The sequence below is a fragment of the Thermobia domestica genome, chromosome 12 (genome assembly GCF_964235325.1).
Source record: "Thermobia domestica chromosome 12, izTheDome1.hap1.1, whole genome shotgun sequence".
In the NCBI taxonomy this organism is placed as follows: domain Eukaryota; kingdom Metazoa; phylum Arthropoda; class Insecta; order Zygentoma; family Lepismatidae; genus Thermobia; species Thermobia domestica.
In genome coordinates this window covers 192,232,253-192,258,824 of record NC_137465.1, presented here as the reverse complement: position 1 = coordinate 192,258,824, position 26,572 = coordinate 192,232,253, and the positions used below count along the sequence as shown (strand labels likewise).

Sequence of the window (26,572 nt, the reverse complement as noted above, 5' to 3'; positions counted from 1 at the left end):
GTTCATCTCACTTGCTTATTACTGTCATAATGGCCTCCAAAATGTTGATGTTTGTAACACTGTATCGTCCTTAGCTTGTAACACTGAACAATAATAAATGTGATAGTGTGTTTTTGTTTTGGATATGTAATAATCTAACGTAGTAGTACCATTTGAATACAAAAAGTACTATTTTATGTTGAATTGGCAACACTGTTAATCTAGTGCTATTGCAACAAATACCAAATGATTTCAATATTGCACCGTTTAACATTTTAGAAATTTTTATGTATGAGTTTAGAAGAATAGTGTGGTAAGATAAGTGATATATCCTATAAGCAGGGCTTGAAAAATCTTGTTTGCAAGTACTACCCAGCCAAAAAAAAATCTACTAGCCAGACCTTTTTGCAGTCACGGTGTTATAAATTATAAAAATTAAAATTTATAAAAATAAACAAAAATCACACGAATGAAAAAGATCGTATGGTAATGCATTGCAATAATAAATTTTTTGTTGTGTGCGTTTTTTGTTTGATCGCACTTTACTCGCCAAATGTAAAAAAGTACTCGCCACTGGCCAGTGGATTTTTCAAGCCCTACCTATAAAGATATAGTGTGGAACAAAAATGGGGATATTCTTTTCTGGGGAGGGGATGAAGACGTAGTTTTTTTTACTTGATAAACATGGAAATAATAATTTTATCTAAGTCCTAGAAGCGAGAGTTCATACTGATGACAAAAATTTCATGAAATCGTACTTTCAAAGTAAGCCGATGCTAAACAGAGGTAGTGGAAAAACAAAATTGAACTGAGCCTAGATCAGTTTTATGACAGGATGACTACTGAATTGCCGATACACAATACATACACATACTAACATTATAAGAAATACCGGGCGTATTCGTTATCAAATTATATTCCTACAACAACATATTTATAGACATGCGTCAATAATTTTGGACATGAGTGTACGTGACGAATATGCTCTTGCTGCAGTGTTTAAATACTATGGCAAATAATAATAATTTTATTTATTCATTTATTTATTAGGCAGCAAAGAGCATACACAACCACAGTTACGCCCGGACAGCAGCTACACATGCAACAACATAACTACACATGACACATGCAACCAAATCCATACAACAATGTCACAGAATATATATATCTGACAACAGGAAAATTACGCTTGCAACATATAAAGTGCACATGTAATCAGAATCGTAAAAATCAACATAAAATAAACTTAGAAATGATTAGATGTTGGGCTAAAATGTGACATATCGAAATAAAACTCATATTGCCTAAGTTAAAATACGATTATGCAGTATCCAATCGTGCAACAACAATAAAAAAAAATGAAACATAGAAGAAAGACAAAAGGAAAAAAAATGGTTTAAAAATTCAGAACTAACTACACTTACAAAGAAAAAAATGGCACCATACTACAAGTAACATTAAAGATTCTTTCATAACTGAATGAGTTCTGAAATTTAACAAATTTATTTTGTAAAATGCCCATGGTGCCTCAGTGGCAGAGCGCGATCCCTGGTTTGATGCCAGCTCGTGCCAAGTGAACTTTGTGGTGGACAAACACCGTTTGCGTGGGTTTTCTTGGGGTTCTCCCGTTTCCTCTCATTTTCTTCATTCCACCATTTCATTCATTTCTCTTCAATCACCCTCTCCTTGGGACATAAAACTGAAAAAAATCATTTCATTTTTAGTTTGGAAAATATATAGAATACACTAAAACTTATTAGCATTGTCAGTGGTTTTATAAATAGATGCTTTCAGAGTAATATCTTTCGAGACAAAAGGAATAAAATTTCTAGTGTTACGGTAAGAGGTGTTTATGGAAACAAACCCATCAATAAAGAAATCTTCATGAAGAATATTATGAAAAAAAAAATAATATAAAAATATGGCCTATCGGCTAAAGACGAAAAATATAATTCTTTGGATATATTAGACAAACTCATATCTTATAGGAATACTACTATTACTACTACTACTACAACAACAACAACAACAACTACTACTACTACTACTACTACTACTACTACTACTAATAATAATAATAATAATAATAATTTTGACCTGTTATGCAACCCAACACATTATATGTGTATTGTGCATTGCCTATGCATCATATTCTTATGAAATATTTCTTACATTCACATGTCAGAAAACTATTCGGAACTAGCATAAAAACTGATACTTTTTTTTTTTTTAAAGACAAATCTGTTCTCAGTTTTATAGTATTCGCTTAGGTCATCTTACTGGTAATATAATTTTTAATCTTGTGTATTTCACTGCATTCTAGAATCTAAATCACTGGTTTCCTACTTGGGAGACGTGATGAGCAAGCAAAAGAAGTGCAAAAGCTACTGCAGAAATAAATTATGAAATCATGAATAAAGTTTCAGTTGCAATGATCATAAAGATTTAGCAAACTTCATAGACGCTACATGTCTTATATTTTGTCTTTCCTATTCCTATTGAAGATTTCTACGTTATTGAGAAGTAAATAACTACGCAAACTAAATTTTTTTTAGATAATTACCAAAAATTAGTACTAAATTCACGGTACACCACGGACTTCAGAAAAACATCTTAAGTAAAATCAAATTATTATTATTATTATTATTATTATTATTATTATTATTATTATTATTATTATTATTATTATTATTATTATTATTATTATTACTAATAATAGTAGTAGTAGTAGTAAAATGGAAACAAAATGGAATCTTTAAGTTTGACGTTTCGCGATTATGTCCTTTAGGCTAAGGAAGATGATGATTAAGGTAGGTGAATGATAATGGAATAATTGGTGGAATGAGACTGTGTGAGGAAACGGAAGTACCCCGAGAAAACTCACAGATACGATGCTGTCCAGCACAAACTTACTTGGCCGGGAGTTGAACCAGGGACCTCACGAACCAAAGGTAAGTGCTCTACCACTGAAACGCCGTGCCTCTTAGAAGCAACAGCAGCAGCAACAACAGCTGCTGCAGTAGTAGTAGTAGTAGTAGTAGTAGTAGTAGTAGTAGTAGTAGTAGTAGTAGCAGTAGTAGTAGTAGTAGTAGTAGCAATAGTAGTAGTAGTAGTAGTAGTAGTAGTAGTAGTAGTAGTAGCAGTAGTAGTAGTAGTAGTAGTAGCAATAGTAGTAGTAGTAGTAGTAGTAGTAGTAGCAGTAGTAGTAGTAGTAGTAGCAGTAGTAGTAGTAGTAGCAGTAGTAGTAGTAGTAGTAGTAGTAGTAGTAGTAGTAGTAGTAGTAGTAGTAGCCGTATTGAAGATTTGAAATTTCAATGCTGCATTTGAAATCACAGAATGGGCCAAACAAAAGGTACGTATAACCAACGAATGGAAAGAGGGACGTGAAGTATGGAGTATTTAGGAGGTGGACGCCACATATACAAAGTTAGAGTTTGCGGAATTTTTAAAACTTTTTTTTTTTTTTTTTTTGTGGTAAAACATGTAATAAACTAACACAAACAGCGGTGAATAATGTTGAGCTACGTAACCAAATAGAAACGCATAAATGTGAGGGAATTATAAAAGAGAGAGGGAAATGAAAGAAAGGAAAAACAGAGCATAAAAGAGTTGAATAATAACGAAAGCAAAAGAACTGAATATACGCTATCGGGCACAATGCAGAAAAAAATGGACGGTAACTAAATGTAATTAAACACAGAAAGAGAAAAAAAGTGGTTGTGATATTGGCTGAGAAAAGAGATTTCCAACCTTTTCTGACTGACGACATACCTTTACTTAAACCTCACAAAATCATGACAATAACCTAGGTTAGAATATAAGCATTGTTCTGTCATTGTGTAAGCAGGGACTGCAACTGTCGGTCTCGATTTAACTTCTTACCAAAGACGTCTCGGTTAAAATTAGTGTTACTCACGAGACGAGACAAGAAATAACGTTTTCTCGTTCCGTCTCGTCTCTCGTCTCGATTCTCGAAGTCTTTTGTGAGCTTGAGTTCAATGAGATTAAGAAGTGCAAGCCTCAGGAGAGGTCACTGCCAGGTAGTAGCTTTGAAGCATGTGAAGAAGGGAAGGTGCTAGAACGTAGGTTATTCGGAAGCATGTAAAGGAGGGTAGGTCAGTAGCGTAGGTAGTTCGGAACCATGTGAAAAAGCAGAAGGAGGCCACTAAAACATAGGTAGCTAGGAAGCATGAGGAAGGTCACTACCACATAGGTAGCTCGGAAGCATGTGAAAGAGAGGTCACTAGTGTAGATTCATAAGAAGGATGTAAAGAAGGGTAGGTTACCACGTAGGTAGATCAGGAGTACGAAGAGGCAAAGTGAGATCACTACAAGGTAGATACCTCGGAAGTATGTGAAAAAGTTGAGGGAGGTCACTACCGCATAAGTGTCACAGAAGCATGTGAAGACTTGGAGATCACTACAACATAGCTAGCTCGGAATCATGTGAAGAGAGGGAGGTCAATATCACATAGGTAGCTTGGAAGCATATCAAGTAAACGAGGTCACTATCATGTAGGTAGCACGGAATCATGTGAAGAGAGGGAGGGGGTTACTATCACGTAGATAACTCAGAAGCCTGTGAAAAGGGAGGTGGCACTACTATAGCTAGCTCGGAATCATGTGAAGAGAGGGAGGTCAATATCACATAGGTAGCTTGGAAGCATATCAAGTAAACGAGGTCACTATCATGTAGGTAGCACGAAATCATGTGAAGAGAGGGAGGGGGTTACCATCACATAGATAACTCAGAAGCCTGTGAAAATTGAGGGGGCACTACTATAGATAGCTCGGAAGCATGTGAAGAAGTGGAAGGAGGTCTCTACCACGTAGGTGGCTCGAGAGCATGTGAAGAGAAGGGAAGTTATTACCAAGTAGGTTGCTCCAACCAAAGCATGTGAAGAAGTGGAGGAAAGGTCATTACCGCTTAGGTAGATCGGAAGTATGTGAAGAAAGGAAGGTCACTGCCACGTTGCTACCTAGAAAGGATGTGCGGAAGAGAAGCAACGTCACTATCCTTCAAGTAGGTTGACAGATTCTCTTTTTTGGTTTCAATAGTGTTATTCTTATACATCAATTTTTTTTTTAAACGAAGAATTAATAAAAGTATCGCTCGTAAGGAATAAAAATCATAAAACAAACATAAGCTATTTTGGAGAATATTTTAACAGCATAAAATTGTCTTGATTGAACCTCTTTTATATATAAATGTCCTCATCTGAATAATTTGTAATGCGAAATTACTCTAGAAAATGGTATATTAAAAAAAAATGTTTCTGCTGCCATCTAGAAAGCACACACTTAATGATTTATGTCAAAGATAAAATCAACCATAACTCTTTCTTTCGTGAATTAAAATCCGACATTAATTACACTGTCGAAGCTTAAATTTGCATACACAATGGATCCCATTAAGGTAGTTACCATTATATTGGTATTAACGGAATCATTATTGTCGTTAATTTTCTAAAACTGCTTCTCTACCGAAGATATTGGATGTAATTCTCAATACTGCGTATAAGAGTAACTTACACTTGCATGCAATCGCATGGAATATTTATTCACTGGCTCTTAGTTTTAAATGCACCAAATTGTAAGATGTTCTTACATTTATTGAGGTAATCTTTGTAGGAAAATGATGAAAACGAAATGCCATCATTGATGAAGCTAGCTTTCCTGCATATTTCTTATGTTCCAATTCAAAGTTTACATTTCTCCCCTATTTTTCTGAAGCAACTTATATCGAGGAAAATAAATATTGAAAATTGTAAACTTTATTCTTGAAAGGGAACGAAACTACTAATACAAGGAAGAGATAAATATTGTAATATTTCGACAAGAGTATTCCCGAGTAACAAGAAAGCTTTCGGCCAATTGGCGCGTGCTTGGCTTTTGGCTTTCTACGTTTGCCCTTTCAACGCGTGCTTTTATACAACCTGCCTTTCGTTGTACCTGCAAGCAATACTTTAGATCCTTCTCAGAGTGTCATAGCATCACTGGACGTTTATTGGCTATTGACTTGCCGCCAGTGAAAAACGCTTGAGTCAAGCTTGAATGGAATACTGAATGCAAGGTTGCTCCCATGTAACTCCGTTACTGGAATGCTTACACGCTTTCCAATCAAGCCAGATGCAAGCTTGCCGACTTCCAATCCAAACTTACAGCAAGCGGCTTGAGGCGTTAGGTTGATGGTCCTGAAATGAAACCCACTAGGGATTCTAATCGTTATGAAAACCATGAGCATTATTAAATATTTTCAGTGTTTCTATGTTTGGGTTATTGTTAAGTCTGGTAGTCATGAAAAAGATAAGGAGGAAATAAAGAGTCGGAAACAGTTTTCTAATAAATCACAGTGGACTCACCTCTAGTGTTAGTCGTTCGATCCCCGGCCTCACAAATTTCTGGTGCACAACATTAAGCATCCGTCAATATTTTCGGGGTCCACTAATTATTTCTTAACAATAATCTGTCACCTTTAACCTTATGGGAATAAACGTGGAATTTAAAACTAGAAAATTCTGTTTCATGATCTATAATTGAACGAATGCAAATTTTTGTATTCTGTTTTTCGCAATAAATAACTAGAAGGATTATCTCGGTCGAGTTCGTTAACGGACTCAATCCGTTAACATATTAACGGGTAACGGTGACTTACATTTGTCCATTAATGCACACGATAACTCTTAAACGAAAGAGAATTTTTGAATACTGTTTTTCGCAATAAATAACTAGAAGGATTATCTCGGTCGAGTTCGTTAACGGACTCAATCCCTTAACATCTTAACGGGTAACGGTGACTTACATTTGTCCATTAATGCACACGATAACTCTTAAACGAAAGAGAATTTTTGAATACTGTTTTTCGCAATAAATAACTAGAAGGATGATTTCGCCGAGTTTGTTAACGGACTCAATCCCTTAACATCTTAACGGGTAATGGTGACTTACATTTGTCCATTAATGCACACGATAACTCTTAAACGAAAGAGAATTTTTGAATACTGTTTTTCGCAATAAATAACTAGAAGGATTATCTCGGTCGAGTTCGTTAACGGACTCAATCCGTTAACATATTAACGGGTAACGGTGACTTACATTTGTCCATTAATGCACACGATAACTCTTAAACGAAAGAGAATTTTTGAATACTGTTTTTCGCAATAAATAACTAGAAGGATTATCTCGGTCGAGTTCGTTAACGGACTCAATCCCTTAACATCTTAACGGGTAATGGTGACTTACATTTGTCCATTAATGCACACGATAACTCTTAAACGAAAGAGAATTTTTGAATACTGTTTTTCGCAATAAATAACTAGAGGGATTATCTCGGTCGAGTTCGTTAACGGACTCAATCCCTTAACATCTTAACGGGTAATGGTGACTTACATTTGTCCATTAATGCACACGATAACTCTTAAACGAAAGAGAATTTTTGAATACTGTTTTTCGCAATAAATAACTAGAAGGATTATCTCGGTCGAGTTCGTTAACGGACTCAATCCGTTAACATCTTAACGGGTGACGGTGACTTACATTTGTCCATTAATGCACACGATAACTCTTAAACGAAAGAGAATTTTTGAATACTGTTTTTCGCAATAAATAACTAGAAGGATTATTTCGACGAGTTTGTTAACGGAGTCAATCCCTTAACATCTTAACGGGTAATGGTGACTTACATTTGTCCATTAATGCACACGATAACTCTTAAACGAAAGAGAATTTTTGAATACTGTTTTTCGCAATAAATAACTAGAAGGATTATCTCGGTCGAGTTCGTTAACGGACTCAATCCGTTAACATCTTAACGGGTAACGGTGACTTACATTTGTCCATTAATGCACACGATAACTCTTAAACGAAAGAGAATTTTTGAATACTGTTTTTCGCAATAAATAACTAGAAGGATTATTTCGCCGAGTTTGTTAACGGAGTCAATCCCTTAACATCTTAACGGGTAATGGTGACTTACATTTGTCCATTAATGCACACGATAACTCTTAAACGAAAGAGAATTTTTGAATACTGTTTTTCGCAATAAATAACTAGAAGGATGATTTCGCCGAGTTTGTTAACGGAGTCAATCCCTTAACATCTTAACGGTTAATGGTGACAAACATTTGTCCATTAATGTACACGATAACTCTTAAACGAAAGAGAATTTTTGAATACTGTTTTTCGCAATAAATAACTAGAAGGATTATTTCGCCGAGTTTGTTAACGGAGTCAATCCCTTAACATCTTAACAGGTAATGGTGACTAACATTTGTCCATTAATGCACACGATAACTCTTAAACGAAAGAGAATTTTTGAATACTGTTTTTCGCAATAAATAACTAGAAGGATTATTTCGCCGAGTTTGTTAACGGAGTCAGTCCCTTAACATCTTAACGGTTAATGGTGACTAACATTTGTCCATTAATGTACACGATAACTCTTAAACGAAAGAGAATTTTTGAATACTGTTTTTTGCAATAAATAACTAGAAGGATTATTTCGCCGAGTTTGTTAACGGAGTCAATCCCTTAACATCTTAACAGGTAATGGTGACTAACATTTGTCCATTAATGCACACGATAACTCTTAAACGAAAGAGAATTTTTGAATACTGTTTTTCGCAATAAATAACTAGAAGGATGATTTCGCCGAGTTTGTTAACGGAGTCAATCCCTTAACATCTTAACGGTTAATGGTGACTAACATTTGTCCATTAATGTACACGATAACTCTTAAACGAAAGAGAATTTTTGAATACTGTTTTTCGCAATAAATAACTAGAAGGATTATTTCGCCGAGTTTGTTAACGGAGTCAATCCCTTAACATCTTAACAGGTAATGGTGACTAACATTTGTCCATTAATGCACACGATAACTCTTAAACGAAAGAGAATTTTTGAATACTGTTTTTCGCAATAAATAACTAGAAGGATGATTTCGCCGAGTTTGTTAACGGAGTCAATCCCTTAACATCTTAACGGTTAATGGTGACTAACATTTGTCCATTAATGTACACGATAACTCTTAAACGAAAGAGAATTTTTGAATACTGTTTTTCGCAATAAATAACTAGAAGGATTATTTCGCCGAGTTTGTTAACGGAGTCAATCCCTTAACATCTTAACAGGTAATGGTGACTAACATTTGTCCATTAATGCACACGATAACTCTTAAACGAAAGAGAAATTTTGAATACTGTTTTTCGCAATAAATAACTAGAAGGATGATTTTGCCGAGTTTGTTAACGGAGTCAATCCCTTAACATCTTAACGGTTAATGGTGACTAACATTTGTCCATTAATGTACACGATAACTCTTAAACGAAAGAGAATTTTTGAATACTGTCTTTCGCAATAAATAACTAGAAGGATTATTTCGCCGAGTTTGTTAACGGAGTCAATCCCTTAACATCTTAACAGGTAATGGTGACTAACATTTGTCCATTAATGCACACGATAACTCTTAAACGAAAGAGAATTTTTGAATACTGTTTTTCGCAATAAATAACTAGAAGGATGATTTCGCCGAGTTTGTTAACGGAGTCAATTCCTTAACATCTTAACGGGTAATGGTGACTAACATTTGTCCATTAATGCACACGATAACTCTTAAACGAAAGGGAAGTTTTGAATTCTGTTTTTCGCAATAAATAATTAGAAGGATTATTTCGCCGAGTTTGTTAACGGAGTCAATCCCTTAACATCTAAACGGGTAATGGTGACTTACATTTGTCCATTAATGCACACGATAACTCTTAAACGAAAGAGAATTTTTGAATACTGTTTTTCGCAATAAATAACTAGAAGGATGATTTCGCCGAGTTTGTTAACGGAGTCAATCCCTTAACATCTTAACGGTTAATGGTGACTAACATTTGTCCATTAATGTACACGATAACTCTTAAACGAAAGAGAATTTTTGAATACTGTTTTTCGCAATAAATAACTAGAAGGATTATTTCGCCGAGTTTGTTAACGGAGTCAATCCCTTAACATCTTAACAGGTAATGGTGACTAACATTTGTCCATTAATGCACACGATAACTCTTAAACGAAAGAGAATTTTTGAATACTGTTTTTCGCAATAAATAACTAGAAGGATTATTTCGCCGAGTTTGTTAACGGAGTCAATCCCTTAACATCTTAACGGTTAATGGTGACTAACATTTGTCCATTAATGTACACGATAACTCTTAAACGAAAGAGAATTTTTGAATACTGTTTTTCGCAATAAATAACTAGAAGGATTATTTCGCCGAGTTTGTTAACGGAGTCAATTCCTTAACATCTTAACGGGTAATGGTGACTAACATTTGTCCATTAATGCACACGATAACTCTTAAACGAAAGGGAAGTTTTGAATTCTGTTTTTCGCAAGAAATAATTAGAAGGATTATTTCGCCGAGTTTGTTAACGGAGTCAATCCCTTAACATCTAAACGGGTAATGGTGACTTACATTTGTCCATTAATGCACACGATAACTCTTAAACGAAAGAGAATTTTTGAATACTGTTTTTCGCAATAAATAACTAGAAGGATGATTTCGCCGAGTTTGTTAACGGAGTCAATCCGTTAACATCTTAACGGGTAACGGTGACTTACATTTGCCCATTAATGCACACGATAACTCTTAAACGAAATATAATTTTTGAATACTGTTTTTTTTCAATGGTAGTATATTTTACACATCTCACCGTTAGATGGCACCAAACGTTCTCCCCGGATGAAATTGAAACTTCTAGTGCGTAATCCTTTTCATTGTCCTCCGGATTTTAGTTGTGTCTACATCTGAGTAAATATTGCGATAGATGCCGTTTCGCATTACATACATAGCATAGCACTGTTCTCTTTTTCCGATATTCTGTTACCTCGTGACTTTACTAAACAAAGGCACGTTACATAATTTATGAGCGCTATGTTCAAACAAGACATTGACGTACTTTGCTAACGAGATTTCTACGTGCAGTAATGCCAATAAACTATCGTCTTCTATTTACAGCATCTCTTAATTATGAAAGGAGTACTGCAATGTGTACTTTTTTTAAATCTATTTCTTACAGAAAATATTTACGGCATAATTGTCATTTTAAATTTATGATCAATGTTATACCTACAGAACAGTAATAACTTGTGCTAAAATTTATGAAATAGAACTCCTTACATGGATGTTCCATTGAAGGAAGTGACCATGATTCTTCAGAAATTCTTTTCACGGACAAGGTCATCATAACAGCCAAGGAAAGAATTCCTGTTCTGATAATTAGAGCATAGGGTAATAATAATAATAAAAGACAACAAAAATATATTACTGATGTCCATCAGGGAAACAAAAGACTGAAATTCAAAGGACAAGCTTCTGGAAACAACGCATATGTATGATGAAGTAAGGTCTTAGGAATGTAATGATATTGAAAGAATAAACCATTGACATGCACAATAGCAACATGTTCTGTTCTTTCATTTACTTTAGCCAGTTGATTTTAGCCGGATATACAAGCGCACTGAATACAATACACTCAGGAATATGAATTGTGGTTATCATTTCTATTCCTAACTATACAGTACAGTAAGAGTTGAGTTGAATTTGAGTTTAATGTCCCTTTCAGCTGCCAGGTTATATGAGACGTGGACCTACTGATTAACGTGGAATTCGAACCACATGAGCTCCCGCCAGGAATCAAACCCGGATCACCACACCAAAGGCGCGTACGCTAACCGCTTAGCCACGAAGGAGCTCTACAGTACAGTGGAGTCCCGAAAACTCGGTCTAATGTCCATCTAAGGGTGGTCGAGTTTGTAAAAATGTCGTGTTATCGCGGATGGGACTAAAAAAAAAAAAAAAAGAACAAGTACGAGTGTTTCCTCAGAAAATACAGTACTGTACTTGTATGTATTGGTTTGCTTGAGAATACAACAGAGAATGAAATGCACAATTATCCTTAAACAAAGGAAAAGTACGTACTTTATGAAGGTATAGAGCTTTTACTATACATGAAAATAAAAATTAATGAATGCACACTGTACAATTATTTACCTCATAAGACAGATCTCAAAAAATACTTTATGCCCCATAGCAGAATATGCCGCGATCTGCGATGTGGTCGCAGAAAAATTTGCCGCACCTGTGCAGAAAAATTGCCAGAGGAAAACAAGAGCCAACAAAAAAAAGTATAAAAACATGCCTGATGTGGTGAAGACGCTTTAAAATTGCAGTAACAGATATCAGAGACAAATACTCTGTTGCAGTAAAGCTAATGAGGTTTTGTTTGAGTATACCATTGCCTGAGGCCACATGTGAAAGCTGGGCTTCAGTGGTTACCAAGGGCACTCATCTTGTGATTTCCAAGGGGGGGGGCAAGTATAAGCGATATTTCAAATGTGGTCTCAAATTTTGCGGTACCTATATTAAAATATCTATTGAGTTTTCGATCTTCCGAAGCACAATTTCCTCTAAAGGGAAGGGAAAGCGCCCCCCTTTCCCCCGTGATGAGCGCCCTTAGTGGTTACTAATGTGATAGAGAAAAGACCAGCAGCAAAGGATGGACTTAGTGATGATATTGGAACAAGAGACCAGCCTACATATATTATCCTAAATGGACCCTCATCAGGATATATATATATATATATATATATATATATATATATATATATATATATATATATATATAAGAAGAAAATTCCTTAAAGCTGCTCTCATTACAAAATACGATGTAACGTATCATAAATATTTTAAATCTGCTTCTTTTAGCGAAACTCTTTCAAAACATGTGACTTCACAGGTTGTAACTCAAACCAGGGATACCGCTAAAAACTGTTTACCCTACCTCATTTAACACTGTAATAAAAAACATGATAGTATCATCTTGAGTTTTTATTTTGGAATTCGTGCAGAAAATTTTTCACTTACAAAAGCTCATGGCAGAAAGACAAAGAAAGTTCTGCCATCGGGACTTTATGAAGGCATAAAGCTGTCTAATATAATGAAAATTAACTAGTTGACTTTACAAAAACTATCTACTACTGTACTCGCAGGCCCGTATCCAAGGGGGGTCTAGGGGGGCCGGGCCCCCTCTAAATTTTGGCTGACCCCGTAAAATGTTCACGGTAGGCTAGGAAATTAACTATAATATGATAATAAACTATAATATGGTTGGATCGGGCCCCCCTAACTTCAGCCGCCCCCCCCCCCGTACATTTTTGGACTGGCTACCAGCCTGTGTATTCGCCTTGCCAGGGTGCGGTCGAGTTATCCGGAATGCCAGGTTATCGAGTGACTCTAATGTTTCAGTATGCACCGGTGAAACTTGCAAAATAAATTAGAAAAAAAACACTGAATAACACGTGATACAAACGATCGTTTGATTTCTGATTTGATCTTAGCCCCCTTTTCAACAGCGAGGCTGTATGAGAAGTGGACTTACAGCTTAACGTGGGATCCGAACCCACAAGGTCCGGACGTGAATCGAACCCGGGTCTCCCACGGCAAACAAAGGATTGCATTTCGGATTATATTCTCAGCTATAGGATTATTATTTCTTTTTCTTTTTTAAAATGAAGAATCAGCACTTGGTTTGTACATGCTTTCCAGCATTTGTTTCTGATATAGTTACTTTCAAATTTTCAATTTTGTTAAACCCCCTAGGATTAACATTTGTTCTCCAGTATTTTTTTTTCCCTAAACTTTTCAAGTTTTACTTCCGTTAACTATTTGAGCTGTTTCATTTGTAAACCCTACGAACATTTCTTTTCATTAACTTTTCCAGTTTTTCTGCTATAATTATGACTTTCAAATTTTAGTTTTATTAAACTTTCCAGGATCTACTTTTCAAATTTAATATGCGCTTTTAGTAACCTTATCAATATTTGATTTGGAAAACTTATCAGCACTTTTTTCAACAAACTTGAAAAGTTCGTTAATGAATTCTCTATGTCTGTGTGTGTGTGTGAATTTTTCAATTTTGATCCCTCCATTCGATAGAGCATGAAAAACTATCTCAAAGAACTGATGGAATTTTTCGCGTCACTCTTACCGTTCCCGAGATATTGGCCCAAAAAGTTCCGATTTTGGGAAATTTAAGGAGCCATATCTCGGGAACTGTATGTCATAGAGAGATAACTTTGGTGTTGATCAATACCTAAGAGGATGATGTGTATTAGGTACCAAATAGTAACTGGTAGCCACTGGCCAACTGGCCACCGTTCCCCAGATATTGGCCAAGGCCAAAAAAGTTCGGATTTCGGGAGATTTAAGGAGGCATATGTCGGGAACCGTAAGTCATAGAGAGATGATATTTTGGATTTTTTTTTTTTCATTTTTGAACCCTCCATTTTGAGCATGTGTTTTCGTAAAATAAAATATCGTAGAACGTTTTAACAGAACTCTTAAAATAAATATGTGGAAAAAATGTAGTACTCATGGAAATTAAACATGGATAGACATATTACAAGAATTATTTAATGAGTATAATAATGGAGTACATAAAACAATTTGTATAAAGCCTATAGAAGTTAATAAGAAAAGATAATTCTTTTTAAGTTCGTTCTTGCAATGCTCTTAGAGCATTCTCAACTGGTCTCTTCTAAACTTCCAACTTTTACGTTTGTTAAACTTTTCAATAACTTCATTTAGTAACCTAACCAACATTTGCTTTCATTAATCTTTCGAACAACTGATTTTGCCTTTCTAAAACGATAATTCTTAACACTTGTTTTTGCTAAAACTGCTTAATATTAGCTTGTCTTACGTAAACTCAACTTTTACTAATTACTACAGAATTTGTTTTTGCCAATCCTTCAAGTGCTCTCTTTCCTTATCTCAGCACCAATAGATTTTGCTAAGTTTATCAAGTTTTGCCTATGATGACTGACGTTGCTGATTCCAAAACTTTAGTCTTGGTATCCTTTCAAGTACTTCCTTTCGCTAAGTTTCCAACTCTTCATTTTTTGCTAATTATTCAAGCTTTTCTTTTGTTAACCTTTGAGAATTTTGTTGGCTTTCGAATTCGCTACTTATCAAAACATCCGAAAGTCACCATAACCATGCAATGTGAAGATTACCGATAGCAAATGCAAATGCTCAAAAGTATATGTACAGACATACGTTTTTAGATTTTTCGTACTTGATGCAAACATTTATTTTCGTTTATTTTCCATGAACTTTGCTTGTATTTTGCTAAATACTATACTTCTCGTATTCTTTGCTTTTACTAATCATCACAAAATTTATTGTTGCTTATCATTCAAGTATTCTGTTTTGTTCATTTCAGTTTCATTTCCTTTTGTTAAGTTCCTCAATTTTTGCCTCATAATTTTCCCAGCATTGCTGTTCGCTGATTCCAAGAATTTGACATTGTTAACCTTACGATAACTTCCCTTTCGCAAAGTTTCTTTACATTTGTTAATTTTTTGAGTTTTTTTTCTTCTGTTGGCCTTTGAGAATTTTGGTTACTTTTCTCACCATCTCCTGTTGGCAATTATCAAGTATTTCTTGCTTGCTAATTTTCTGGGAGGTTTTTTTGCTAATTTTGGTAGTACTAAAAATCAAATGATCGAAAAGTTAACATATTCAGCATTACTTAATACTGAATAATCAGTGGTGGTGATAGGCTCGTAATAGTAGGGGGTAAGAGGGAAGGCACGAAAAATTTTGGGGAGGTGAGGTAACCACACATGTTTTGCTTTGATCGATTGTACATATTATTAGTGCTGCCATTATTATACACCGGTTGTGCATAGAAAAATTGGGGTGAAGGGGGGGACGAGAAAAATATTCGGGTGGCGGTCGCCCCTCCTCACCCCCTGTACTGCCTCCATTGTGAATAATACCGATAGCTAATCCAATTTTCTTAATATATATATATATATGTGTGTGTGTGTGTGTGTGTGTGTGTGTTTTAGATGAAGTTAACAATAACTTTTTATTTAGGAAATCACTTCTCAAAAGTTGATCATGTTCATTTCTAAGACAATGGACATAATTAATTGTTTATAAACATTGCACCATCAACGAGTATACAACATGAAACTTCTTGCTAGTCACGAAAAGGTTCATAACGGAACATTCTCGTTTTCCAATATTAATCTTAACCCATCTTTAGCAATGCATAAAAGTAAGCCGAAAATAGGCAAATAAAGCACAAAAACGCAATGTTGCACTCCGCAGGCGGTCTTCCATGCTGACCAACGCATGTAGGAATTATACTGTATATACATATATATATGAAAGATGCCAACCGAACAAACCTCAAGGCTATTCCGATTAAACCTAGTTGGTTGGACCGTCACATCATGGTCTCGTGGAGAGCTGAACAGCTGCGAACTACTTCCTGCGCGATATCATCTTGATGAATGAAGTCTACACGCCCATGCCGGGGCCTGTACTTAGATTATCAAAATCAAGGAAGGGCGAACACATCTATTTTCGGCTACATCACTTGAATGCAAAGAGGAAAGAAGTAAAAAATCATTTCTGTATCACCTGCTAAGATATTAGTACTACTTAATCAACATGACATGCAGAAAATGAAACTATAGTTAGAATGCGCATGCTTTCTCTGAGATACGCATCTCCGTAACTCCAAGACCAATCTATAACGTGTAAATATGTAATTGGCTACCTTTCCTCAGTGTTTGACTAAGTTATCCCGTGAGCAAATATTTATTTCTTCTTTCTGTGAAAGTGACACCCATTTTTTTTTTCCTATACGGAGGCAAAGTAACTGCATGTAGGAGTATGTCGCCGTATAGTAGCCTCAGTCTAAAGACAGCCACTTGCTCACAAAGGGATTCCGCCCCCGTGTGAGGTTTCTTTTTATACTGACTTGTTTGGTTTTTCTCTCCCTCAAAAAATAACTGACAGGCAATAAACTGAACCCACATTGTTGCCAAATCTTTGTCAATCATCTTTTTCCTTTGACACAACCTCCCCCACTCACACTGTTAGAGACATGGATGGAAAAGAAAGAGAGGGAGAGAGGAAAAGGGAGGCACTACATATGGCAACGTTTAGTTTTTTTCTTCCGAAGAAACCGCAAACTTTATGACGGCTTCTTTGTGCTAAGTCCCCCGACTGGCTACCGTCTGGGCGCGCCTTCCATACCATTTATATAATTTGGCAGGAACTTATAATATATCATGATGTCATTTTCGAATTATTTACATACTTCTTTCACAAATTCTTCAAAAAAATATACCGTTACAAATTTTAAGTTTAGCCCTTCCTGCTCGTCTACTGAATGGATCGTGTGCTTTTCATGCACGTAACCTTGGGTTCAATTCTCGATAGGAGAGTTTTGAATGCATTAGGATGATTCAGACTCCAGCCTGAACTGTAAGTTCACGTCTCATATAGTCTTGCTGCTGAAAAAGGACGCTAAAGTTCAATGAACATACAAACAAACCGGTTTCAAGTTTAAACTTCAATGAACAAACATGCCAGTTTCAAGTTTAAACTTTAATAAATAAACAAACAAACTTGTTTCAAGTTTAAACTTTAATAAACAATCAAACAAACCGGTTTCTAATTTAAACTTCATAAACAAACAAGCCGGTTTGAAGTTTAAATTTCAATAAATAAACAAACAAACCGGTTCCAAGTTTAAACTTCAACAAACAAACAAACAAACAAACTGGTTTCTAATTTAAACTTCAATAAACAAACAAAATAGCCAGTTTCAAGTTTAAACTTCATAAGCAAACAAGCCGGTTTGAAGTTTAAATTTCAGTAAATAAACAAACAAACCGGTTCCAAGTTTAAACTTCAACAAACAAACAAACAAACAAACTGGTTTCAAGTTTAAATTCAACAAACAAACAAACCGGTTTCTAGTTTCACTTCTCCAGGTATGCACTAAGTGAAACTTATGCTAAAAGTGCACACCGGAGGTACTATTATTCCCTTAAAAGGAAGCTTCATTCAGTAAAGTGAAACTATACAAATTTAAACATTTTCAATTTTTTTTTATCAATAACAGAATTTTCACATTAAAGCGACTGTAGCATTTGACTTGTATAAAAACTTTCAATACCTAAGTTACTTAACATGATTTACACAAATATGAAGTTTTGGTATGTGTTTTACTTTAAATATGTGTGTATATGGAACCTAAATAAATAATATATACTTTCAGTATATGAATTATCCTAAATATGTGCATATCAAACTTCTTTCGAAATTAAGTTATTTTATACATTATATTAACATTAGTATTACTGTAATAGTTAAGCTATATTAGTTATATAAAAATGGAACTTTGCTATTAACCAATATGTTATATCAAGCATGTGAATAAGACTAAAATATTTTAATTCTTAAATTATATTAAAATTTAAATACATAAGTGTGACACTTTAACATGGAAATTACTCGAAGCATAGAAATCTAGAACTTTTATTATGAAAATTATTTTAAATTTATGAATATAACTCTAATACATAAGTTATACCAACCTTAAATGTCAAGTGTTAAAACGTAAACTACATTAAACACACAAATCTATAAGTTTAACACATAAGTTATATCTAGCATAAGTATGAAACTTAATACTAACATACATTAAACAAATAAATACGGAACTTTAATACGTAAGTTATTTATAAACATGAGGTTTTAATGTGTGTTATGCTTAATGTAACTTACATTAATTATATAAATATGGAACTTTAATATGTAAATTACATCAAACATGAAGTTTTAATGTGTATTATGCCTAATGTAACTTACATGTTTACTTGTTTAATATGTGTTTCGTATTAAGTTTCATACTTATGCTGGCTATAACTTATGTGTTAAAGTCTCAGATTTATATATTTAATGTAATTTACGTTTTAACGCTTGACATTTATGTTTAATATAACTTAGGTATTAAAGAGTCATACATAAATTTACAGTAATTTTCATAATACAGGTTCTAGATTTATATGATCCGAATGATTTACATGTTAAAGTTTCATACTTCTATATTTAATGCATCAAAATGTCTTATATCAAATTAAGCATTAAAATGTGTAAGTTACATTGAATATGTATACATGGAACAAATACGTAAGGAGTATTAAGTGTAAATGTGAAACTTCAATGCATGTCATACATCAAAACGTGTTATATTAAATATAAACATAAAACTTGAAAACAAAGACACATAAAATACGTATGTGCATATAAACCTTTAATGTGTGAATGACTTTTAAGTGCTAAATACCTAACTGCTATGCGTAAGCCAGTTTTCGTCTGTAAATATCGAAGTTCAGTACGTTAGTATGGAACTAGATCGAATATGGGAATTACATAAATGCGTAAACACGAAAGTTGACGCATAAGTATGAGTTGTTGCTTTCTTTAAACAGTGGTGCCCACCCCCCTCATGTCCATGACACACACCCACCCCCTCAATTGTCTATCCGTAGGTGTTCTTCCATGAAAAATTTTTTTTCGATTAATTTTTACACCCCCTCAAACATATTTATATGATTTGTAACCCCCAAATATTTCAATGACGCAGTTTGCGTCATAGCCCCCCCTTGTGGGCACCCCTGCTTTAAATTTAGTTTAATACATATTGATGTTACGTTCGCTTTCTATTATTTTTAGAAAAGATTTTAAGAAAAAGTAAGAATATGTTCAGCATCTAAATATACTTGCTGCATAGGCTATAAACAAATTTTAAGTCACATGTTTTTGTACTTAAGTGTCGTAAAATGTTATAACATCTTGAAGCGATACATATGCACCCAATAGTAATGTTGCTTATAAGTTTTTTTTTTCGTCTCTTTATTGAGAATTCTGTAGAAGTCTCATCTCGTCTCGATTCTGAAATTCTTTCCGTCTCGTCTCGATTCTCGAAAAGCTTTTTTCGTCTTGTCCCGAAAATTTTCTAGTCTTGTTTCGTAAATTTTTGTACAAAATTTTTGATCTGTCTTTTTTATAAATTTAATCTAGAAGTTACCAGAATACTTCCGTATCACTAGAGAACCACGAAGGGATATGATATAACATCGTTTAAATCATATTTATTATTGGAGCAAGACGTAATGATTTGCGTATCTTTAAACGTTGATAGATGCTCTTTATTATGTTCGTGCAATCTCTTTATCGATTTATAGTTTATATACTATAAATCTTGTAGCGTTAAAACTATGTTGTATAAATTAGTGTTGCTTGAGAGACTCGAGAAATGCTACCCAAGCCTCAATATTACTGAACATATTTGACCAGTTCTGAAGCTCGGATTTCGGAGCAGATATCCTCCTCTACCGCCACTGACAAACCTTACTAAATTACTGCATGAGAAATGGTAATAATGCTGTTTCTCAAATAATCATGCATGACTTGCATGCCTCCATTCTACTACGAATCAGAGTTATTCTGCAGGATAATGCACGACTCTACGCTGTATTAGTCAGGTTAAGTTGTATTTTCTTTAGGTGTTTCTATTATTTTCATAAACATCTGTGTGTTCGAGTTCTTCTTTCTGTTATTTCTCAACATAATTAATTTTCACCGCAATCCACTTTTGTAATACAGGAAAAAAAATTAGAAATTCTTTCAATATTTCGAACGCATTTGTTGTCAAATCATCGTGGAAAGTATAACGTAAAATCGAAAAAAAGAAAGCAATGATGCATAATCATAGTAAAGAACAAAAGAATCTGATACATTGTTTCTCAGAGTGTTTGAGGTTTTGGAGTTGGTATGTAACGGCTTTTTGTTTTTCTAAGTTCCATATGCACAACCAGTTGAATTCAATTTGCTTACGCTTTAAAACTTCGTAATTAATCGATTCGTTTTGCGTCAATAAGACTAAAAACGACTGTCGGATCTTGCACCAAAAGCTGAAATAAAACTTCTAATAATAGTCAAGATTATAAATGGTCGTTCGTGACATTACAGGAATATACAACGCCAGTACACAAACAATAGGATTGTACCCTTTGGGGGTATATTTACTAAGAGAAAGTTGCTGAAGTGGTTACGAATCGATAAATGAAAGCTGAAGAGGATAAAATGAGAAACAGGTACATGTATGTAACAGTAATAAGCCCTCATATGGCTTAATGACTTAAAGGTCACAGGTCAAGGACTTTGGCCCGGAGTCAATGACCTAGGGGTACCTAGAACCACCCCTGTACATTTTGGCAGGGGTACCTTGGCCCACCTCCTAAATTTTGGCAGAAGTACGTAGGACTACTCCCCTTAAATTTTGGAAATTGCCAAATCTAAAAATTTAGTATCGAAGTGTAGGACCAAATATCTAGCTAATTGAGCTGTAGATAGAGTAGCGAAATTGGTATCCCGTGAGGGGATATTTTATACCACTATAAAACATGTGGTTTTTCTGTATACTAGACATCTGTATGTACCTCTGTAAGTTTTCGGGGTCCTTCTCGTCCCCTTTCATGGGTGAAAAATTGTCAAAAGTTCAAATTTCGGAGAAAATTTTTTATTTTATTTTATTTTTATTTTTTTTTTTTTTGAATTTCTTGTTCAAAAACTTTTTTGAATATTTTTTTTTAGTTTCAAAACATTGTTTTGAATTTTTTGTTTCAAAATATTGTTTTGATTTTTTTAGTTTGAAATTTTTAAGTGAAAATTTTGTTAGAAATTTTTTTTGTTTGAGATGAGAACGGGAAGAAGACACTGATCTAAGATACTGAACAGCTATTTTAATTAACAAAATTTTGCCATTCCTTTTTAAATATTCTGTTTTTTAAACAAAGCAAATAAAACAATAATAAAAGAAAAACCCTTTGTATAATAGAAGCTAATAACCTAAGTGGAAAAGTGAATGAAACTGAAGTTCAAGTGTAAATATAAGCATATTATGAAGTTTGAAATGACGTAAATATGGTAAATAAATCAAAAGTGTAGCATCTCGTGAATGCATGCTTATTCTTCGTTAAAGAGTCAGAGATTACATTTTATACTACACACAAAATACTTAAGTTAATTAACAATTAGTGCTAATATTAATTTGAAGAACAACGATACCAAGCTGTACAGTCAATAAATGTCAGTCAGTGAGACAGGGTTGCCAGTACAAAAACTTTTTCATTATTTTTTCAGTAATATAATTTCCCCACCTATAGCGAATGAGTCCATTAATTTCCAGAAGTGTGGCATTTATGACTCATACAGTTAAGTTCTACAGTTATGCTCATATATACATACGTATATATATATATATATATATATATATATATATATATATATATATATATATATATATGCATATTAAATGAAGCAAAAGGCAATGACTTTGCACGCCTCTCTAATAGGTTCTAAATATAGCCAATCTTTACGGTAGAGACACCGTTAATAAACTTACGTAATATTTAAGAAGATACGGAAAAGATAAAAAAGCTGGCCTTGAGTCAGATGGGAGTAAACGCACCTTCCAACATTTTTCTCTACCGTAGCAGATTTTTTGGGCAGGTGGGGGAAGGAAGATTATAGAGAGAAAAAAAAACTAAAAATACGCAAAATATAGAACTTATCACAGATTTTTCCTTCTACCTACAAACTTCCTGTAATAATTCTTTCAGATGTCTCTTAGTGGCAGAAGCAAAACTTTTCTTAGATATATATTTTCAGTATTTCTGTTCAAATCGCCTTATATATTTATAATTGGCATAAATACCTATTTGTATAGTTTGTTTATTTGTTATTAGGTTCAGGTTGTCTCTAAGCTTTCAGAATTCCGAGCTAGACAGCATGTACAATCTTGCTTTAAAAACACCTGAATACCCACTTCTCCGTATTAAAAAGTCCCATACTGATATTCGTGAGCCGGAAATAAATGAAACAAAATATTTGGTTGTTTCAGATTTTATTTCTAGCTAAAATATTAACTTATACCATTCAGTGGCGGCTACTGAGGAAAGTTTCATCAGTAATAATTTAAACTTTATTGCTGCAAGTTAAAGAAAGAAGCTTACACAATGGTCTAATTCTTGTGTACAATTTTATCGCTATACAAGCTAAAGGAAGAAAGTTTAGCTAGAGTTTGTTTTTTAAAATGTTTTATACAGTGTTTCAGTTTTATTTAGATTTATCCACACATGTGGACAATCCTGTATAATATAATACTAGACACCTATTGACTGCCTATACTCATAAATCACACGATAAATGTTAAGTGTAATGAACTTATTTATCTGCGAAAGTAAATTTCATAGATAAGAAGATTCACTCATGTTGATATCCTGTTGCAAAAGTTTATTATTTTTTAAAGTACTTCTTAACGATAAATGTTACGTTGATTTCTTAAGGATTACATTGATTACTTAAGGAATAAAAGATGATATATTAAATAGTTTTCAAAATATTATTTCCTTATTACGCAATATTTGAGATCATCTTATAATACTAGATGTCTTTGTAAAGAATAGCGTAGTACTAACATATATATATATATATATATATATATATATATATATATATATATATATATATATATATATATATATATATATATATAGTGGCGGATCCAGTATGTGATCAAAGGAGGGGTTAAACCATAGTTTGCTGCTTAGTAGGATAGAAGTCCATTTTATCCCGTGTATATCTGAGCATCTTTTTATCTTCCATTTTCTCTATGGGAATCCAATGTTGAAACCAGAAAATAGTAGATCAACAACTTTAGATTCCAAAGAGAGACAGGAGGAGTAGAATCTACTAGAATCCATACCAAAAGATTGTTTCGTCCTGGATTCTATCATTTTTTGCTCTGATATCTATTGACAGACAGACAGACTGGTAAAACTACTCTATACGACCTTCCACACATACTTGTGCTTAGCAGAGTTCGGAAGGCTCAGATAAACCGACAGATAAAACTAGTCTATAAGACCTTCCACATATACTTGTACATAATTGAGATTGGAATGCTTAGACAGACAGACGGATAAAGCTACTCTATAAAACCTTCCACGTATACTTATGCATAGCAGAGTTTGGAAGGCTCAGGCAGACCGACTGATAAAACTACTCCATAAGACCTTCCACATATACTTGCGTATGACAGAGCTTGGAAGGCTAAAAAACAAAAGAACTTTTACAGTCTATATATTGTCAAAACAAATTACTGTGGTAACTCGGGTTACGAACGAATCTAGTCACGAACAAATCGTACCACGAAAACAATTTAAGAGTAAATTTTGACTCGACAGGCCAGCAATGTCTCTACGCACGAACGTACACATGTAGCTTCGAAGCCATGTTTTAGGCTTGGTAACAGCAATAATTATACTCAGGTTTGTACGGTGTGAACATCGTTGTCGTTGCGTTGCGCAAATCTTTTTTTTTTTTTTTTTTGCATTAAATGAACTTTCATTATATCTATCTACTAAGAAATTGAAAACTGTTTTTGGCATTATATTCATGGGACCGTGAAATATTTCCGTTTAACACAAGTTTCCGTTTAATAAAAGGGTCCACTGAAGACAGAATTTACTGTATTAAAAAAAAAAAAAAAAAAACAATTAGAAATTTATCCAAGCGTGGGCGTGTTTTATTAGAGCCATGATCGTTACTTCTTACGTAACTGGGATAATCTTTTAAAGCGTTTATAGTAAAAACACTCTTATTTTCAACAAGCATTAAGGTCATCTTTTATTAAGCAAAAGTTATTTTACAGAATTGTTTCTTTTTATCTCACCATGTAACTTTTTGACTTTTTATATATATGATTTCCCCAACTATCCAGATTTATGCATTTCCGGATTATGTTCAAATACCTTCAATATGGATAATAAATGTTTCACTGCATCATACTTTTTTACTAACACAATAAGTAGAAAAAAGTAATCTGTCAATTTATCATAGCTTGTACTTAAAGACTAATGTAGTAGTTGTAAATAGTTAGTTCAGCAAAAATACTTGTTACTACAATACACCACTCTTTACCATATGATTTAAATTCCAACAGAAAAATAAACTCAAGATTACTTACCAAAAATTAGTTTTCATTGGGTTCACATGACGTATGATGAAAGAACGTTACTCAATCATCTGACCCACTAAGTTTTACTTGGTCCATCCAGCCAAATACCCCTAAAACACATAAAAAGAAAACATACTAAATTAGAATATTGTTCATAGGTAAATCATAAACATCCTGCTATTTCTAACTGAATAGACATAGGTAATAATACTTACTTGTACTCAATATCGGCGCTAAAATGTTAAGAACAAGTAACAGTGTCATGTGTACACCACGAGAAGGAGTTTGGTTTGTATCACGTGATATTTTCCCAATTAATACTGTAACCGGAAGTGGTAGCAGGTTTTCTACACTTCCGGTTTTAGTAGAGTCATTAGAGCGGAGGTGGAATATACTCTTGGGGCGCTTAATTGACTGCAGAAAACAGCTTCTTTGTATCTATTCATGTTTTAACTCTAGAATGATCATCATTAAAACCAGAAGTGGTTGATTTATGCCACTTCCGGTTTTAGTAGAAAAATTAGAGTGGAGATAAAATATATTCTTGGCATGCTTAATTGATTATCCAAAACCGTTTCTCGCTATCTATTACGATTTTCATTCTACGGTCATCACCGTTAAAACAAGAAGTTCTTGATTTTCTGCCGCTTCTCGCTTTAATTGAAAGTTAAGATGAAACGTATTCTTGGGATGCTTAATCGATTGCAAGAACAGCTTCTTCCTATATATATATAGGATGGCCCATAATTGTGTATACGATGTTTAACTGATTGTAGTATTTGTAATTCTGGACTAAAAGTCTCCATATGGCAACACTGTGTAGCCTTAGAGTGGGAATAACGGTTACTGGACTTACCAGAACTGTTAGTGCCATACCAATGTGCGAGTGGCTGAACGAAAAATTCCCGAACCACTGGATCAGTTGACGTGGGTCTGCGGAATTCCCAGCTTGATCTCCCGATTTGAGACTACCTGACTTATTCTTATAAGATGTTTTAAGTGTATGAAAACTACCTACGCAATTTGGCCGAACTACGGGAAGCTATCACAGAAGAGTTCCACAAGATACCAGTACAGGTCTGTTAAGCTGCTTGTGATAACGTTGATCTTCATCTTCAGGCATGTGTCGATTTGGAGAACAGAGATCAAAATGCTTGTAAGGAAAGATATGAGAGTAATGTAATCATGTTCTATTTTATGTTCAAGTTATGCTGCTTGTTTCTTTACTTTAGTCATTGAAACATCATATATTTATGGGCCATCCTGTATTGCTGTTTGTAGTCTATAGTGATCAACATAAAAACCGGAAATTGTTCATTTCTACTACTTCCGGTTTAGATACCACTTTCATCAACCTATTCTGTTCCTAACTTTTTGTTTTCTCTACATCGTGACCAAATTTGGTCGGGATTCAGTTAGTTCTTGAGATTTTTGGTCTCCCAGACGGACGAAAGGCCGGACATACGGACAGAGTCAATATATAAAAGAGTTTTGGTAAACCAAAGTCCTTAATTAGAAGATAGAACTTGTAATTCTAAATATTATTACAAATATACCGAGTGATCCATAATTCTCTCTGCGATTTCGGACGTGTGGAGTTCAAAAACGAAATCACCCAAAGGAGACAAAAGCACGACATTGGAAAGACCAAAAA

General features: G+C 34.1%; 1 protein-coding gene across 2 annotated transcripts in view; it reads right to left on the bottom strand.

Moving 5' to 3' along the window:
• Positions 1-26,572, bottom strand: part of Octbeta2R (Octopamine beta2 receptor) — a 393,700-nt gene that overhangs the window by 91,413 nt on the left and 275,715 nt on the right. For both annotated transcript variants that reach the window (XM_081734504.1, XM_081734505.1), the window contains one exon: positions 24,928-25,028. The gene's annotated coding sequence lies outside the window, so the exon portion shown is untranslated. The remainder of the gene's footprint in view (positions 1-24,927; positions 25,029-26,572) is intronic.